Here is an 18,736-nt window from a genome sequence, read left to right on the forward strand (position 1 = left end):
CTTGGCTTTTCTTAAACTGTGAGTGCGTACAGTGACCACAAGTGCACGTTGCTGCAATTGCCCTGACACCTGCCGCTTTCCCCACAGCTGCTTTTGCACCACAAGTACAAATGTCCACATAGTAAAAAGGCAAATGACATCCTAGTACTAACCTGAAAAGACTTTTGACCTCACAGACCTCCAGAAAGCGTCGCGGGGACCCCCAGGGTCTCCATGTTCACACACAGCGTGCTACCCTACGCCAAGGAAGTAATCTGGCGTTGCGTCAAAGATGTATGCGCCACACTGTTTGAAACAATGAAAAATTGAAAATAACCTGAATGTTTCTACGACAGACAAAACTGTTTTACTAAATGTTGGTGCTTCCATCCAGGCAATGAAACACTCCAAAGCAGGTCACGTGTCAGGGGAATTGGACAAGACCCAGAGATGGGCACCCTGGAGGTGTGTGGGGAAGTGCTGTCAGGAACACAGTATAAGAACACGGAGCAAGTAGGACTGAGTGAGTGCTGGGGTGAGAGGGGCCTCAGCTCATCACACCTCTCACAGGTACCCAAAGGGCCAGGGCACCAGCCTGCACCCTCGCATCGAGGAGGCAGCTCCCCACAGCTGGGACAACGCATGTGTCATGCGGGGTCTCAGCTCCCGCTCCCCCCATAAGAACGCAGGCCTGTTCCCAAAGGGGATCTTAGTACAGCATCTGCTTCAAGCTGGTAAGAAAGATGAGGTGATCCTACAGCCTTTTATATAAAAGGATATCTTTAAGGGAAGTAAAAATTCTCAGCATAAGTCCATCTTCTGTACTAAGAAAACAAAACAAAACACTTGAGAGTGTGTGAGGAAAGGCCTGGAGAGACCAACAACAAACTGTTCGCAATAATTATCTCTGGGGAGAGCACTTAAGGGAAATTTGTTCTTGGAAAATTTTCCGGATCCTTCTAAACTTTTAGACCACTAGCATACATTACTTTTATAACCATAAAGAGATTTCCAGTTTAAAAAACAAAACAAAAAGTGTCGGCGTCCCCTGGGTCTTGAATGCTGTCCTCCTGAGTCCTTGTTCTGGTCCCCAGAGACAGTGCCCGGTGCAGTCAGAACTGATGGAGACACAGAAATGGCCTTCAAAGCAGGGGCAGAGCTCCAGGTGAAGCTCGGATACAGCCAAACAGAACAGGTCCAGGTAGCGAGAAGTCGATCCATTTTCCTGTGCAGGTGAGTGAGGAGCAGGTGACAGAGGCTGGCATGGTGGCCTGGGCAACGCTGTGGAGCCTCAGGACCGTGTGGCGGAGGAGGGGACAAACATCTAGGCAGGCAGAAGTGCCACCGGAAGTGTCTGAACTAGCGATCCTATCACTCTGGGATGGAAATCGCACTCAAGGAAAATGACTCTGGCAGCTCAGTTGTCCATGGAGACGTAACAGAAGCTGAAATACCAATACAGGAAGTAAGTGGAAAAATTAGTTAATGGATTTGAAGAAGAGTGAAGCATCTTGGACAGTTTAAGTGACACTGAAGTGCCACATGCTGTTGGTGCCACTCAATTCTGTGTCCAGTCCCGGCTATGGCACCGAGGGCCGCCATCAGGAAGGATGCGTTCGATCGGCAACTCATTCACTCCACTCGTGTTTGTACTTATAAGCATCGGCTCTGTGCCAGGCGGCGTTTGGATTAAGTTTCACATTTCAAGCTTGTCTAACCCGCCCACAGAGGCAACTGAGGAAGTTCAAGCAGCGCTCTAGGAGACTGAACCGTGCGGTCATGAACTTTGAGAAGCTTCTGGAATTGTGGGGTTTCCTCCTGGGAACACAGAGAAGTCACTATGCAAAATTATTTCACCAAGAGATTCATGCCAGGAAGTTTAGGACCTGAGTTTTATAATTCAGCATGAGCAGGAGTGGTGGGGACGATGCCCACGACGGACGGATGCCCACCAGGGGGGGATGCCCACAGTGGGCAGATGCACACGGTGGGGCGGACACCCACGACAGACAGAGGCCCACGGCGGTGGATGCCCACGGTGGAGCTCAACACGGAGTTCAGCCAGTGCAGCACCCAGGGAGGCTGAGCCAAGCCAGGCGCCCCAGACGCAGAGGCAGACGTGCTGGGAGAAGCGCAGTGCTGAGCTGCTCCCAAGAGAAGGCGACACAGAGCAAACTTCCAGGCAGCCTTCTGCTGATGGTGCCAACAGCATGCCCTTGGCCCATTGCAACTTCGGGTCCATGACTGGGCACAGTACCCCTGGGCTGGGCCGGGCAGAAGGGATTCAGTGAGAACAATCACATTCTCAAGAAACTCAGACCGAAAGCCACACTTCTAACAAGCTCTCATCCAAGTCAGGTGCTGACAGGGGACTAAGAACATTTTAGGGGAGACACAGAGAGACAACGGATTCTGATGGCGATGACGGGCCTCATGGATACCGCGGCATTTCAGTTAAGGCCTTCACCGACGACGGTGACTTTAGCGAAGGGGGATATTGCAATGAGACTCTGATATATAAGATGACTGTCCCACTTTCGAGCATGAACGCGTTAGCACCACTCCCTAAGCAAGTGTGACCTTGCACTTAGCCCCTCTGCCTCCCTTTGCCCCGTAAACAATCCATGCTGAATGCCAGGCTGACAGAATGAATTTTCCTAAAACAGTGTTTTTATCATGTCACCCCCAGACCCAAATCCTTCTGTGACTGTACATTTAGAATTTTTTTCCTTTCCTTTTTTTACATCGATGAAACTAAGACATTCTCCGTAAAATGTGGAGGAAGCCTGCTTTGGAAGCAACTCTCCTAAGAGGGCTGGGATTGCAGACACTGACTCCATCTGAGCCCAAGAAAGGACCCCTCACTGCTGGGGGGGGCAGGCCCCCTGAGTCCAGAAGGTTCTATTTCCAGAAGAGAGAGAGCCATTGCAGGGGGCATTGCCAAGTGAGGAGCCTGAGGAGGGGGGCAGGAGGGTGAAGAAGAGAGGCCACCATGGAGCTGGGGGCTGAAGGGGAGGAAAGATCTTTAACCCGGAGAAGGGACTGCTGGAGTCGGAACCCCAGAGGAGTGTTTCCGGGGGGAGGGGGGTTCACAGGTGTTTGTAGCCCTTAAGAGTAAAGGGAGGACCATGCGGGCTTGGGCTCAGGGGAGGGCGACTTTCCAGGTAGGTGATGGCACACTGAGCACACAGTCTGCTCAGCCACCGCAAACGCCTTGGTTCTAACCTCATTGTCTGTCCCGCCCCGAGTCTCTCCCTGGAGGCAGGATTGTGTGCTGGTCCCAACGCTGGGGACACAGCGATTACCAGCAGACAGGCCCTGTCTTCACAAGTCCTGTAGTCTAGTCCAGAGCAGGGCTCAGCAAACAGCCCTTGGGTCCCCTCCAGCCAGCCACCTGTCTTCATAAACAGTTTTATTGGCACACAGCCACACTCACTCCTTCACACATGGGCTTGGCTGTTTTCGGGCTCGTGGAAGAGCTGAGCAGTTGCAGTGGAGACTGTGGCCCTACTTACATTGAGGAAGAATTGCAGAGTCATGCTCTAGATGTACGCGGGCGGGAACAATACAGTGTACGGGCCAGACCACCTCTCAGAGATTCTGTATTGAAGGAAACGCTTCATGTCAAGTGCTTGGCGCAACTCTTGTCACATAGGAAGTGTCATAAAAACCCTAGCTCTCGATGAGGTGGACGAAGGGGTTGTTAGGGTGCTCCAGCAGCTTGGAGATAGTGGCTGTAGGGGATGCCAGGGAAGTGATACTACGATGATACCAGAGAGATAAGTGGTACGACCAGGCACGTTACAGGCCCAGGCGCTGGGAGCACAGGGAAAAGTCAGAAGCGAGAAAACGCATGGTGCACTTGAAATTAATTCAGCGTGGATGGGCTGGTGGGCATGAGGTGACACTAGAAGGGCCCTCCAGGGCTGGAAGAGCCAAGACTCACACGGGGTTTACCCTGAGGCCCGTGGGGATTCAGTGAGAGTTTACTGGGGTTGACATAATCTGGCTTGTGTTTTAGAAGCAGTTGTCCTGCCTGCAATGTGGCGAATGCATTAAAGGGGCAAGTGTGAAGGTTAGGAGACCAGGCAGCAGGCTATCGGGGGTGGGGTGGGGTGTGGTCTCGACGAGGTCTTGGCAGTGGGGCTGGAGCCCAAGGACAGAGGGTCGAGAGGAGCTTGAATGCAGTGGGTGTGAGATGAGGCTGAGGGTCCCAGCCAGGCGCCTGGGCGGGGACGTGCCACTCACTGAACTAGGGCACGGGGAGAGCAGGTTGGTGGACAAGGACAAGGCAGGCAAGGAAAGGCAAAGACCAGCGGGGACACCATATTGGCGAGCAGGTAACAGGAGACACACCCATCAGGATAACCAAGGGGATGGCAGTGAAGGCACTGACGACAGAGCTATGGGCAGGACCCACGGGGCCACAGGGGATGGGGAAGCTGCCAGAGAATAGAGGGGACGAGGCCAGCACCACCCCAAAGGCAGAAGGTGAAGGGGAGCATCCGTTACCTGAGTCAGAGAGGGGACCTATGCACACAGGGACACGAAGTCAGTGTCCAGCCTCATAGGGAGGGAACGGGAGAGAATGCCCAGCCTCTCCCTCCCAGGACCCATCAGTCTCCTGCAGAAGCACAGGCTGAGGGAGCCAGCTGGCACGGTCCACCCTGGCCAGCCTCCTGGGCACATTGCAGGGTGGAGGAGAGCAGAGGGAGAACCAGCACAAGTACGGTGAATCTGAAGGGCAGTGGGGGGCCTCCTAGGGGAGCGGGTTTGGGTGGCTGAAGCTCAGGAGATGGTCTGCGCTAAAGGCACAGAGTGAGAGGAGCCACGGGCCTGGGTCTGGGACCGGCAGAGGAAGGCCCACAGGAGAAGGGATCAGGGAGGTGGGAAGAAAAGCCAGACGGTGTGGCTTCCCCCAGACCGAGGAGGGGATACCCCTCAAAGGGAAAGGCCTGCTGTGTGGAACGCTGGGGAGAGGTGAAGTCCAGAAGGACTGACTATGACCCACCGACATAATAGCAGAGCCATTGTGGGGACCTGCGCCAGGACGTTTACTGAGCAGGAAAGGGAAAATCACATCTGCACTCAGCTGCAGTGAGAGATGGCAGGTGTGGTTTGGCTGTAAAGGGGGAAACGGCAGCCAGGAGTGATGAGGGGAGGGTGTCTCCAATGCCCGAGACTGAGGTGGTGAGTAAGGAGTTAGGAATGAGGTGCCCCTGTTCTCTGGAGAGCTAAGCAAAGCAGACGGGAAGCCCTAACAGACGCCCCTTCTTCCCTGGCCCAGCCAACTCCACGGCTTGTGTGGGCTTGGATCCAAATAAACCACTGGGATCTTACATAAAGGACAGTGAACATCTCATCTCTCTAATTCTTTTTTTTCCTTGCCAGAGGCAGCTGGGGGTAACAAGGGAGCACCCTTCCTGGGCCACAAAGGGAGTGGAAGTGAGGGGAGGTGGGGGACACAGCCTTGTAGAAAACAGGAGCACCCCGACTATGTAAACACACAGATTTTCCGGGCTGGGTTGCAAAGGAAGTGATGCTAGCTACTTATAAGTAATAGAACCTTGAGAAAACTCCCCAACCCCCTGGCCCACCCTGGCTTCATTCACTAACTGAACGTCATAATACTCCCCCTCCATAGTGTTATGGTGACAATTAAGTGGGATGCCAAATGTCAAGAAGGGACTGGCACATTGTAGGAGCAAAATACATGGTCATCACTTCTCTCAACTCCTGTGTGTTTCTGGGCATATTATTCACACCTCTTCCATCCACAAAGAAGACTTAAAACCTATAAACTCAAAGGAAATATCTCGCGCATGATAGGGGACTCAAAGGAGGAGATAGTTCACCCTTCTAAGATAATAATACCCCCACGTGTCTCTTTTGGAGGGACGTTTTAATCTGCAGTCACCTGACAGTGGAAATCTTTAATGACACAGCAACACAAGAAAAATGCTTTATCACAGAGCATTTTGCCTGATACTTAAAGTGAAAACAGAATCAGCCTTTCTGTCAGGTAGTTCAATCCTTATTTAACGTTGTTTTTAATTAGCTCGAGCTCTAGTTACCTCAATTATCAGAGTTAAAAATTAAACCAAGCCTGCTAAAGAAATGTTTAGCTACTGGCAAAAAATTGAAGAGGGCGTGAAGAGGACATGCTGGGTTTTTGTTTTTTCAGCATCTCTTAACTGTCTTTGTTCGACAGAAATTATTTTATTGTCGACAGATTTGTTACAAATTTATGAACCATTTTAACTTCTTTCTGTTGCATGAGGAAAATTTTCTGGTGACAGAAATCCAAGAAATTGTCCAAAGCAGCAGACCCGTACGTGGCAGTTCTCCCACTCTCCTGGAGCGTTCCTGGGAGAGTGAGACACACTCCCCACGGCTTCACAAGAACAATCACTCATGTCTGTCAGTGGGAGCGTAATACTTAGGGCATTTAGAAGTAATCTTCATAATACAATAAATAAAATGAAACACCATGCGATTACTCATGCCGAATGACCTATGTAAGTGAAAGAAATGATATGACCACATGAAAAAAAAAAAAAGGAGAGGAAATCAAGTTCCCTTTATGGAAACATTTTTAAAAACACTTTCCATTCCATCACTGGACAAAACTCCCCAAGAGGATTATTGGTCAGTCTACTTTTCTTAACCAATACCCACCTGTGACGTTCAGTAGAGGGCATAGCTACATTCATTATAAACTGTCCGAAGAAAAAATATGACTGTCCAAAAACATGCCTACATTGTACTCTTTGTCAAAGAGCTGTAACGCGAGGGGAGAGGGTTATATACCGCACTATGGCTTTTTATTGCCCAATGAGGTAAACTGCAACATCTTGTCTCATGTACAAATATCATCATCTCACAGATGCGCTTAGAGGATGTAAATCAGAATATGATCATTTAGCCAAAGAGTTGCTTTTTCTCTTGTGCAGAATGAAAGCTCTCAAGTTTTCAAGCAATGATTAGACACTTTCTGTGTACGGTGTCTCTAAGTATGCTTTTCAATTCATGACACAGTTGATCCAGTGATCCTTTTGCAAATTAAAATGATCTCAAAAGGAAATTCTGCATTTTAAAAATCCTTGAAAATGAGTAGCATAAAGAATAGGTTATAACCTAAGCTCCTGCTAATAAAATAAAAGATAACAATATAAAAAGAATTGTCCTCATATCACATTTAAGAAAATGGTCAACACTCTCTTTTAGAGAATACCTTGCATACACCACGTGGCATTTTGCATGTTTCATGTGGAACAGCAGTTTATGCTACTAGGTGTGCGTTGGGTAAAGAGTTACAAAGTAAACTTTCTGAGGATTTTACATCCACTGTGTGCATTAGGCTGCCACAGCCAGGAGCGATTCACCTAGGCTGCTACCTGCAGGAACCGGGTAATTTGAGCAAGGCAGCTGATGTCTTTTTAACCTCCAACTGTCAGACTGGATTGGGAATAATGAAGCTTGACAAGACTAACATCGTAAAAGAGTTCATAACGATGGATCTGCAACAAGAGCTGAATTTTAACGCAAAAGTAATAAATATTGTGCTGTGATTGAAAAGTTAGCCAATCTGGGTGTTCTCCTATAAAACACCACACTTCACAGAGGAAATGTGTGCCCAACTGATGCTAGAGTCATTTGCTTTGAGGTACATCATTCAGTAAACATTTGCGTATGGATATATTTGAATAATATACTATTTAACAAACCACTCTGTGCCAAACAGAGTGCTCAGCCCTGGGGACTGAAAGACAAAGGACAGCAAGCCTGACCTTGGGGAGGAAGACAGATTGTGACTCAAACTAGATGGGGTCACTCCCATCAGAGCCATATAAATAAGTGCTGGACGACCCAGAGGGGATTTGGGAAAATTCTCTCCTCTGCCTGAGGGCCAGGGCAAGTTCTGTGGTGGAGATGACATTTGATTTTTGTCTCTGAAGGAAGACAGAGTATGACAGGTCGAGTGGGAGGCAGAAGGGACAGAGTGATATATATATATATATATATATATATATATATATATATATATATATGTGTTTATTTATATACATATATGTTACATATGTATTTATAAATAAATATATATATATTTATACACATATATGTGTATCTAAATATATAAAAGAATATATAAATATATAGAACTTTATACTCTCTAGATAATATACATTATTTCAAAATATCTCTGGGCCATGTACAAAAATTAAAGATATTCTAAAAAGCAAAGAATGTTTAGGTCACCTTCACAGACCACAGTATAGTAAAATTACAAATGTGTGATTAAAAAATACTGAACCATTTGGAAATAAAACATTTCAGTCCTCTAGCTAGCACTTGAGACAAAAGGAAATCAGAATTGCAACTACAGAATGTTTGTATAATAAGGACAATGGGAACTCTAGAGGTAAAAACCTTAGTCATACTTGCATATGCTTTTTATCCGTAAGTCAAAAAACTGTTAATGCTTATCATTCAATTAAAGAAATGAAAGAGAAAAACCGAGGAAAACACGATAGAGAAATTGAATCCAGATAAAAAGAGAAAATAATGAAACTGGAATGTATTTAAAAAAAAAAAAAAGCTAAAAACACCGACAGGTCCAAGCAATGTTTCTATAAAAAACAATAAAACAGACAAACCTCTGGAAAATCTAATCAGGAAAAATGATTGACAAAAAAACACATCATCACCAGTGAGAGGAATATGAGCAGAGACAAAATAATCTCCAATAAGCAACTCTATGAGAAGACCTTTTAAAGTTTTGATGGAACGCATGAGTTTTCTCTTGTTTATAAGAAAACCAAAATCACTTTTAAAAGAAGTTGAAAACAAATATGTAAAAATAGTTTTTCACTCGATCAAGGAGCGCTCAAGAAGTCAAAACCTCAAACAAGCCAAAGAGAACACTTTAAATTATGAAGTATCTACTTCCAAAATTTAACAAACAAAACACAAACAAAAATGGATTTGTGAGTGAGTTCTAACAAATTCCCAAGAGACAGATAATTTCTCTGTGCTTTTAACCATCCCAGAGCACAGGAAAATAGGGAAAATGTCCCAATTTATTGCTTCAGTATAATGGAGCTACATTAGTTACCCGCAAGACTTACTGGTTTAAACAACAAACATTTACTGTCTTCCCGTTTCAGTGAGTCAGGAAGGAATTCAAAAGCAGATTAGGAGGGTGATGCTCACAGTCTCTCATGAGGTTGCAGTCAAGCTGTCAGCTGGGGCTGGAGTCATCTGAAGTCTTGACTGGGGCCGGAGGACCCGTTTCCAAGATGCTTCACGCTCAGGACTGTGGGCAGACGCCTCGATTCTTTTCTGGCTCTTGGCTGGTGACCTTGGCTCTTCACGTGTCAGGCCTTCCACAGGGCTGCTTGGGTAGCCTCAGGCCATGGCTGCTGACTTCTTCTGGAATGAGTAATCTGAGAAGAATAAGAGGAAAGTTGTAATGATATTTATGATGTAGGTTCAGAAGTTATTTCTGCTTTGTTCTATTTATTAAACAGGAACTACTAGGTCCAGCCCAGGCTTAAGCGGAGGAGAATTAAGTACCAAATCTTGAAGGAAGGCATATCAAAGAATTTGTGGGCATATAGAAAAACCAACAGTTTGCCCCCGGCCATAGATTATGTACATTTCTCCCCCACGCAAGATACACTTATGCCGTCCCTGGATTGCTCCCAAATGTCCATTTCTTTCTAGCCTTAGCTCTAAATCCGGGACTTCTCATCTAAACGAGGCCCAGATTTAAGGCTCCTCAGATGGAGCTCCTTCCATACAGCTCTTCAAGTACACTTTCTCTTGCTGAGGACCTTGAACTATACAGAACACTTATCTGGCCCCCATACACCCCACATACAATGACGGGATGGACACGGATCCGTGCTGTGGCCACTCTTGTTCACAGAGGGAAATAAAGGCCCAGAGAACTCGCCACACCAATTCTGAGACCCAGTCAGGAAAATGCTGTGAGTTTTCTTGTTAGAACTTAGTCTTAGCCCTGTTTGGGCTCTTGACTCTTTCTCTGGACTCTTGGTTCTGCTTTCTGAGTCAGCCTTTCTTTTTCTGTAAAAGAGCAGCATGTTTGCAGTGGCAACCTTCTCTCAGCTTGCTTCCTGCCAACATAACTTTGACGGTTCAGTGGTCTCTTTTCATTTTGTTCTTTTGGCCCTTCGGTCCAAGATGCTGTGATTCATGCCAATATACTCCTTTTCACAAGTCTGTGGGTATCAACACAATTTTATTAGAGATTCAATTAGACAAAAGCCACAGTCCCAAATGTCTTTGAGATAAATCCTTTTCCATCTTGAGCTTCTCCTAAGGGAAAAATTTTAACTCTACTATCAGCAAATGGAGTCTGTACATTTATTAAATGGTACAGGTGCTGCTCCATGACCAAGTAAGGTGTTTGCAGAAATGATGATTTCGTGTTAGAAAATTAACAAACCCCCTTTTCTTCTTCAACAAATTGACCAAATTATCTCAAAATTGATTTTGAAAAATAAATGAGTGAAAATACATTTGGAAGACTACGTTAGTTATAATCACCAAGAAAAGAGGCTGAAAGTAATGAGAGGGACTTGCATTGTAAAATCTGTGAAAAGACTGCCCGAGTAGCTGCCGGGCATGCCTTGGGCAAGACTGAAACTGCACTGTGAACCATTATTCTGAAATCAACACAGAGAAGCAGCATGGTGTTTGATGCTTTCCAGAATCTAAGGAAGAATCTTTGAAGCCCTTAAGTTCTGACGCTATGAAGCAACCCTCGCCATCATATTTAATTCCATCACCATCTACCATGAATAATGGCGTGCCCCACTTATGTCGTTACTCCATCCCCCCCTCTCTGTCTCTCTCTCCCCTCCTTCCCCCGCCCTCTCCCTCTCCTTCTCTGGCACCCCCGCGTCCCTTCCCCCCACCTCTGTCCACCTCACTCCCAGCCTTCTCTCTCCTGTAGCTTCCTTCACAGACTTGTTGATCCTGCCCCACAGACTTGGACAAATAAGTGACATTGTATATGTGCATTTTCATTTCTTACTTTGTAGAAATTAGTCTACAGTCTTCTTTTTTAGATTTTAACTCTTTATTTTGCAAAAAATAAATCATATTGAAACAAACTAGGAAAGCATACGCAATTGTGTGGTCGTGTGCGGGATGCCCTCATAACCCTGCATTTATCATTATTTCTTACAAGATGTGCTTTGATTCATCAGATTTGCTTTACATGTGACTTTGCAGGAACACACTGGCAGCCGAAGGTGCCTCTATTTAGGGCCAATTCAACGAGGACTCACTGTCCCCAAAGCAAACCTGGGCCTTGAGGATCTCTTCCAGGGTGTGTCAGGGCAGGTGGGGCCTGGAAAGGAGCATGACCTGTGCTCCACAGGTGCCTGGGCCCAGGAGTGGGTCCCTGAAGCAAGGAATTCTGGGTCATTGGCTGCTGGGGACTCAGGAGGACGAGCTGGAGTCCAGGTTGGATTAATTCCCAGAACAGAGAAGAGCCTAGAAATGTCTTCCTATGTAGTCCCTGCATCAAGCCTGTATTTCTGCTCTGCTCCTGATTTCAATTTCCCAGGGAAGAATTCCTCCTCTCCAACATATTCCACTTTGGACGATGCTGTTCAAAACCATCTACCCGTCCATCCATCCATCCATCCATTCTTCCATCATTTCAACTAAGCACCCACTATGGGCGGTGCTGAGGGGTTATAGCGGTACACAGGCCCTGGCAGGCCCTGAGAGGTGGACTCCAGCACAGGATACAATCAGGCTACTTTGTGCGCACTGTCCTCTAAGAATTAGAGCCATACAACTCTGGTGTCTCCAAATCCTCTGGCCCCAACAAATGCTATCCAGGCCATGGTACCATGGACAGCTCCCCGGACGTTAGAACTACGGTTTAACACTGCCTGAGGAGGCAAACTGCCGGTTTCCTGAGATCCGGCTTCCGTGCTGGGGAGACAGTGTGCTTCACCAGCAGGCAAGTCTCAGTCACTGGGAGAGAGGAGCTGGGTTTGAGGTCAGAGGCCAGGAGGTGCCGGGGAACCCCCCTTGACAGTTGTGTGGCCCTGCTGGTGGATGGGTGCCAGCATATCCAGGCTGGGGGTGAGGTCTTTCTCTGTGCTGAACCCACTGGGGGTGGCTTTCGTGCAAGATTCTAAACCACCCCTGAGGAGCCTCCTGACTGAAGGGCCATGCCCCCTGAAGGCCTGGCATACAACCAGAAAGAGATGGGCCTGCCAGAGGCTCTGCAGAAGACCGTGAAAGGGAAAGCAGAGGTCAGAACCACAGCTCAGTGGTGATGTGCATGGGCCCTGGCTGGCATGGCCCAGACAGCTGCCACCCTAAAGCCAGATTGCACTCCACACACAGCTCTGCCCTGTATGCCCAGCTGTCAGCTGTCTGCTCAGGCCTTGAGGACCCCCTCCAGCAAGCTCATTTTAGGATGGACAGAGGGAAAGAACTGGAGGCTGGATGTAGGTTGGCAGGTGAAAGGCTCGGGACATGAAGTCCAAAGCATGTCCCTGGACTCATGGTGTTGACCATGACTTGTCCAAGAGCTGAAACGGAAGAGAAGAGTCTGTCCAATGTATATCCCTTGGTAAGGCTCACATTAGCTGTCACGGCTGGGCAGGTCTTAATACAGATGTATTTTAGATTCTGGAATTCAACACTGAGGAGCTTAACATTTTATTACAAGAAGTGCAGCAAGGAGGCATTGGAGGTTTCCACAGCTGGTATGCTCTGGAGAGAGCCGTGTAGTAAAGATGATGTGTTTTAGGGCTTTTTCACTCGTTATTGCTTCTGACGCAAGTTTCTGCTCACGGCTTTTTATTCTCAGAACTTAGCGCCGTGCTTTAACGCATTCAGCAATTGTTAGTTGTGTGCTTAATGCAGAAAGAGCTGGGAATGAGGAGCTGATGGGAGCCTGAGAAAGTGAAAGTAACTGAAGGCCAAGCCCAAGGAGATTCCAGCAAACTTTACACAGGAGGGGAGTTGGGGTGAGACGTCCATGCAGGGGTAGGTTGGACCACGGGCCAGGCTGGGTTTGAACTGAGTTTGAAAGGAAGTGACGGCCAGGGAGTGATGAACACAAGACACTGAGGGACAACAGGAGCCAAGCTGGGGAAGTAGGCTTGTGTGGACACGCAGAAGGCGGAAGGAAGGTCATGCCTGAGCCCCTGAGCCAGAGCCCGGATTCCGTCCTCCCACCGGAACACGGCAGCTGGGACCTCCATCGCCCTCTGCTGGCACACGGTGTGCACTGCAGGCTTATCAGGTTGTGTAACTCCTCGCTAGTTTCAGAAGGCAGCTGGCTGGGACCTTCCTCTGTAAAAACTCAGGGTCTCACTGGGAGCTGGTGCAGCACACAGGTGGAGAAGCTCTGACGTGTTCGCTTTAGGTTGCCAGATGGCTCTTGCTCTGTCCTGGTCACTCACTCCACCTGCCCCTAAACCGGCTTGGCTGGCCTTGCTTCTCCTGGTGGGTCAGGGAGCCCTCCCCGTGACTCCGTCCACATTGGGCCCACAGCCTCTGTTTTAGCCTAAGTCCCTCCCAAAGCAGAGCCTGAAACACGTCATTTATTTGGGGAAGTGAACTTGCACACATAGGTGATGGAGCCAGCCCTCACCTGCCCAGCCTAAAGGGCTGGCACCTGGAAGGCTGTCAGACCGTGCCCGCTGCTGAGACTGGTAACCTCTTAGAGCGGTTCCCGGGCGCCCTCTTCTCTACACTTTGAGCTGCTCAATTAAAGGCCTCCTTTTGTGACCCTGTGTTTCAGCCAGGCCCTGGGAGGAGGGAGCCTGAAATCCCCAGTGGGTCCCACTTGGTTTTAGCACGTGTGTGTACCACCTGCTGGGAGCATTGGAGTGGGATGGAGTGCGGGGCCTCTGCCCAGCTTACTCTCCTGTCAAGTGGAGATACTCTTGTCTAATAAGGCAGAGAAAGTGTCTAGCGCATCGAGAGACATGAGGCGGGCACTCAACAATGGCCTTTCCATTTCAACAGCTATTTGTTAACAGCGAATTCTAAAGCACCCTGCACACGTGTGCACTCACACTCACACACGTCACTCACACACGCACTCACACACTCACACATGCACACACATGCACACACACACTCTCACACACATAAACACACACTTACACTCAAATACCCAAAAGGTCACAGTAGATGAGCTGCTGCATGCAGCCTTCCCAGGAGCTAAGCAGGGAGTGTCCTGTAATTTCGGTCGTTGCCCAAAGCACCTGCCTCTCCTCTGTCATCTTCATTTACAAAGAGAGGAGTGGAGAGGGTAGAACCTTCCAGAACCACTGTCCTCATTCTGTGCAGGGGGCACAGCCCCACTGGCCACTCCCCAGGGCAAAGGGATCCTGGGAGGAGGGTCCCTCTGGAGTTTAGACATATTAACCTGGGCCAAATTGCTTCGATCTTTTGAGGCCTCCTGCAAAGGGCTGTGTCCTGAGGCGAACACTACCTGGCATGTTGGTGTGTAAACGAGGGCCTGGCCTCTATGGGAAAACCTTGCCACATCCTAAGTGAACAAGTACTTAAGTGAAAGTCAGGAGAGCCCCCAGGGGTCCCCACGATTTCATTGTGCCAACACCAGTGATACGATGCTGGAATTATCAGGAGAATTTGGGAAATTCATCAATATGAGACTCAGTGCTTTTAGGGTGAGTGAGCTGGGCCTGGTCAGAGCCCAGACAAGGCCTTTGTTTATCAGCCTGGGTCCAGCACAGGGACAGTGGCCCTGAAAGAGCCTTGTCCCATCTCAAAAACAGAGACCCACGGTCAACCTTCCAACATCCTGCAAAGCTAGGAGGGTTCCCTGTGTCCAAGCATTTTCCTCAAGAAAGAATTGCCACCCGCATGTGACAGCTTGGTGACTAGTCACTTTCAATCATGCTGCCCCATCACTTAATGCTCTTTGTCAGGCTGAAGTAAGAGCAGTGGAGGGAAGGCAGATCTAGAGGAAAATTGTTTCTTTAGTGCAACTGTGACCCGAGGAACAAGCAACCACTCTGGGGAAGACACGTAAATGATGGGTTAGCAAGCACTATGCTAGCTCAGCCGCAGTGGGCATTGCCCCGGGGCGGGAGGGGGGTGCCGCCCTCCCATCGGCCTCCCATCAGTGCCTATGGGCTGCGGAAGCTGTCATCCAACTCGGGGACACTCCTGACAAAGTGAGGCATGGGGACTCGTCTCTACAGCCTACCTCAGGAATTCGACCCAGGCTGCAATCCCAGCTCTCCCCCAATGAGCACTGGGACCTTGACAAACAACGGTCTCAGGCACAGCTGCTTCCACTGTAAAACGGGGACAGTTGTGGTGCCTGCCTGCCTCACTGCAGGTCTCCAACATCAGAGGACCACAGGGCAGCCGTCAGCCCCGTGCCAGCACAGACTGCTCTGTGCACAGTGTTACTTAGTCTTCTCACCTGCTACCTGGGGGAGGGGATCAGGGAGAACGCTTGCCACTGTAAGTAACAGCACGCAAGAGAACTCAAAGCAGGAGAAGGAAGGAAGTAGTGAAGATGGGAGCAAAAATGAATGAAATACAGAGGAGAACACCAGAGAAACCAAAGGTGTTTCTTTGCAAAGTTCTATAAAATGGACAAGGTGGACCAAGAATAAAAGAGAGAAGACGGAAATGCTAAAATCGGGAAGAGGGACATTCATTGCTGCACCAAGCTTGCAGAAACACACACACAGCTCAAAGAGTAAGCCAAAGCTCTGTACCCACCTAATACCCCTACCCTCTGCCTTGCCAGCACCCGGTGGATTACGTCACCACTCTTGTGCCTTGCTGTGGTCCGTTAAATGTGACGAGAATGGCATGCGTCACTTCAGGGAGCCAGGGTGCGTGCTTGCATTGTGTTCTTTTCTTCTGGCGTGACGACTGTGGAAGCCTATGTTGAAATGGCGCCTCTGCCTGGGCCACTGGGTGGCCAGGAGGAGCGGTGTCCTTCTGCTCCAGGTGGGCATGGAGCATCATGAGAACGACTGATGTGAGCATGCGTTGTTTTGAGCCACTTCAGTTTCAGGGTCACTGATGCAGGTGACTGACACACTGTCCCCAGTGCCAGCATCCTGCTAAGGCTGGTCGTCACGATCACAAGAGAGCCAGGCAATGGGGCCCAGCCACAAAGGCCTTTGTTCTCATGTCCATTAGGAGCGACAGCCCCTTCCCCAGGCATGAAAACTAAGTTTCTCCCTTTGGTCTGAGTGGGTCATGTCCACTTGTGGATCCATAGAAGCTGCCAGGACGATGTCTATGCTGATTGGCTGGGAAATAATCTGCTGGGTACGGACCCCAATCCCCTGACCTAGATTTATATTCTTACCCAGATTACTAATATCGTGATGATGGATGATGGTGATGAGGAGGTATCAACTTGTTCAAGGTCAATGACTTATACACCTGGTAGAGGTGGAGCTGGATTTCAAACGAGGCTGTCAAATCGGGGAGACCAGCTCCTTACCAGAGGTCAGCCCGAGAGGAAGAAACACTTCCGTCTCCCTGCTCACGGCTTGATCCCTCGCACCTAGAAGAAGAGACATGGATCCAGCAGATGAGTAAGCCGAGCTCTGTCCTCTCGGACGGGCTGCTGAGAGGACTGAAGGAGACCTCACACGCTGGCGGTTCCATCACATGCCTGGCTGGCTTTGACCACAGCCACATGTCACTCAAACTTTTCAGGACTCAGTGCCTCTTCTACAAAACGGGAAGGGAAACAGTTACTCCTCTTACGTCCTTCAAAGGCAATTTTGAAGATCCGATGAGATAATAAACGTGGAAGCATTTTGGAACCTAAAGAGATTAATAACAAAAATAAATGATTATTATAGCTTACGCACAATCATAATTCAACATTATAATTGTATTGGCCCACTACCAAGTGTCTCTAGGAAGCTGACAGCAGTGATTAAAGTCTGCTTAAGATTCTTCTACTTTCCATTTCCCCAGTCTCAAGATGACACTTCCCATCCGGCCACTGAAATCCATCAGAGAGGGAACAGGTGATGGGAAAGGGTGAGAATTTGCCTTGTCAGAGGGAGGCAAGCCTGGGCATCTGGGGGGCATTGACTGGCATTTGCTGTTTTTTTCTTTCTTTGGCTGCTCATTCTGAGTCTGAAATTGATGACAGGCTCCCAGTGTGTGTAAATTAGGCAGAGCTACAGGTGTGCAGCTGGGCAAGACCTCGTTTCTATTTCTCCTCTCCTCTTCCGTCCTTTCTCCCTCTCCCCTTCTCCCTCTCTCCCTCTCCCTCTCCCTCCCTCCCTGCCTCTCTCCCTTCCTGCCTAGCTTCCTCTCTCCTCTCAAATTTCTGTCAACCCATTTCTCCCTCGATGGCCTGGTTTGTGGCGACAAGAGCTTTCCAAGTTAACAGCTCCCCACTATGGCTGCTCTGACTTGGGGGGCCCAGTGCCCTCATCACACACGTACCTGCACGGAAGCTGCTCCAAGAGCCCCCGTCTGCCCCCACACCTTCCTTAGCTTGAACCTGGGCTGCATTTCTGGCTGTGCCCTGTGGACGCTGACCCTTTTTTTGGTGGAAACTGCTTCCTCTCACAGCACAGACATCTCGGGGCCGGCAGGTGTGCACAGGCCTTGCCGCCTCCTGACCATTTCTCCCCATCCTTCTGGAATTCAGCAGAGCAGGCTGCAGTGTCTGGGACCCCTGACCTTCCTGTCGTCTGCTGACCTCCTGGCCTCCCTCAGTTGCCAGCGGCTCTGGTCCCTGGTGTGTGGTCTTTCCTGCCTCCTGGAAGCCTGTCCTTATTCTCGGGGGCTGCTGAACCCCTATTCTTCACTCTGCACAAAGTGCCAGAGCACGTAGCTGGACCGTCCCTGCGTCCAGTGGGCCCTGCCCCTGGGAAGGAGCAGATGGGTTTGAGGATACGGCACAAGGGGCAAAGCACACAGTGGGAGCGGGAAGCCGCCACCCTCCACGCCCTGCAGAGGCTCCCGTGGGTGCTGCCCCGAGAGGAGGGAAGGGATGCCCATGGCAAGAAGGGGCAGTGGCTGGCAGGAGGGAAGAGAAAGGAAGAGCAGACACCCATGTCCTTTCTCAGAGGCATCATCCCTTCCTCTCTGCCCCCATATGTGTCAGTCACATAGCAGGAACCACAGTGATGAATACACAGACCTTCCAGGGTCCCCCAACCCCAACTGGGAAGAGTCTGCGATGGCCAGACTGCCTTTGTGGGCTTTGGGGAGGCTGACAGGACCCTGAGAACAAAGACCTGAGACCTGCAGAAGGAGGCCTTCCAAAGGGGGAGAATGCCGAGTAGAAACGCACGGACAAGCAAATTGACTCGTATGGAACAGGACGCTGTGAGCTTTCCCAAACCATTGGACACCCTCTTTCATTCTGTGCAGACCTCATTTCTCAGCCAGGAGCACCCAAGTGGCTGGGGATGGTGCAGTGGCAGTTCTGGCCTTTGCATTTCATTTCCGGCATTCCTCCCGGGAGTGGCCTTCCCCACCGGATGTTCAAAGGAAGGAAAGTGGCAGCTGCAGGCCCTGCTGCCCACTGGGCCTCCCCTGCAGGCGGGAGGTCTGCTCCCCTGCAGACTGGAGGAAGCGGCAGGCTCTTTCTTCCAAGGCCACAATAATATGGTTTTCTTTTCATCCATAAACCCTCACTTCACTAGGGTTTCTGAAGAACCGAGGCCTGGCTCCGATGGTGCTTTTCTATGATCATTGCTTTGCCTTCCAAGGTTAC

Source organism: Rhinolophus sinicus, chromosome 15 (genome assembly GCF_057876585.1).
Source record: "Rhinolophus sinicus isolate RSI-liver-muscle chromosome 15, RSI-T2T, whole genome shotgun sequence".
NCBI classification, from domain to species: domain Eukaryota; kingdom Metazoa; phylum Chordata; class Mammalia; order Chiroptera; family Rhinolophidae; genus Rhinolophus; species Rhinolophus sinicus.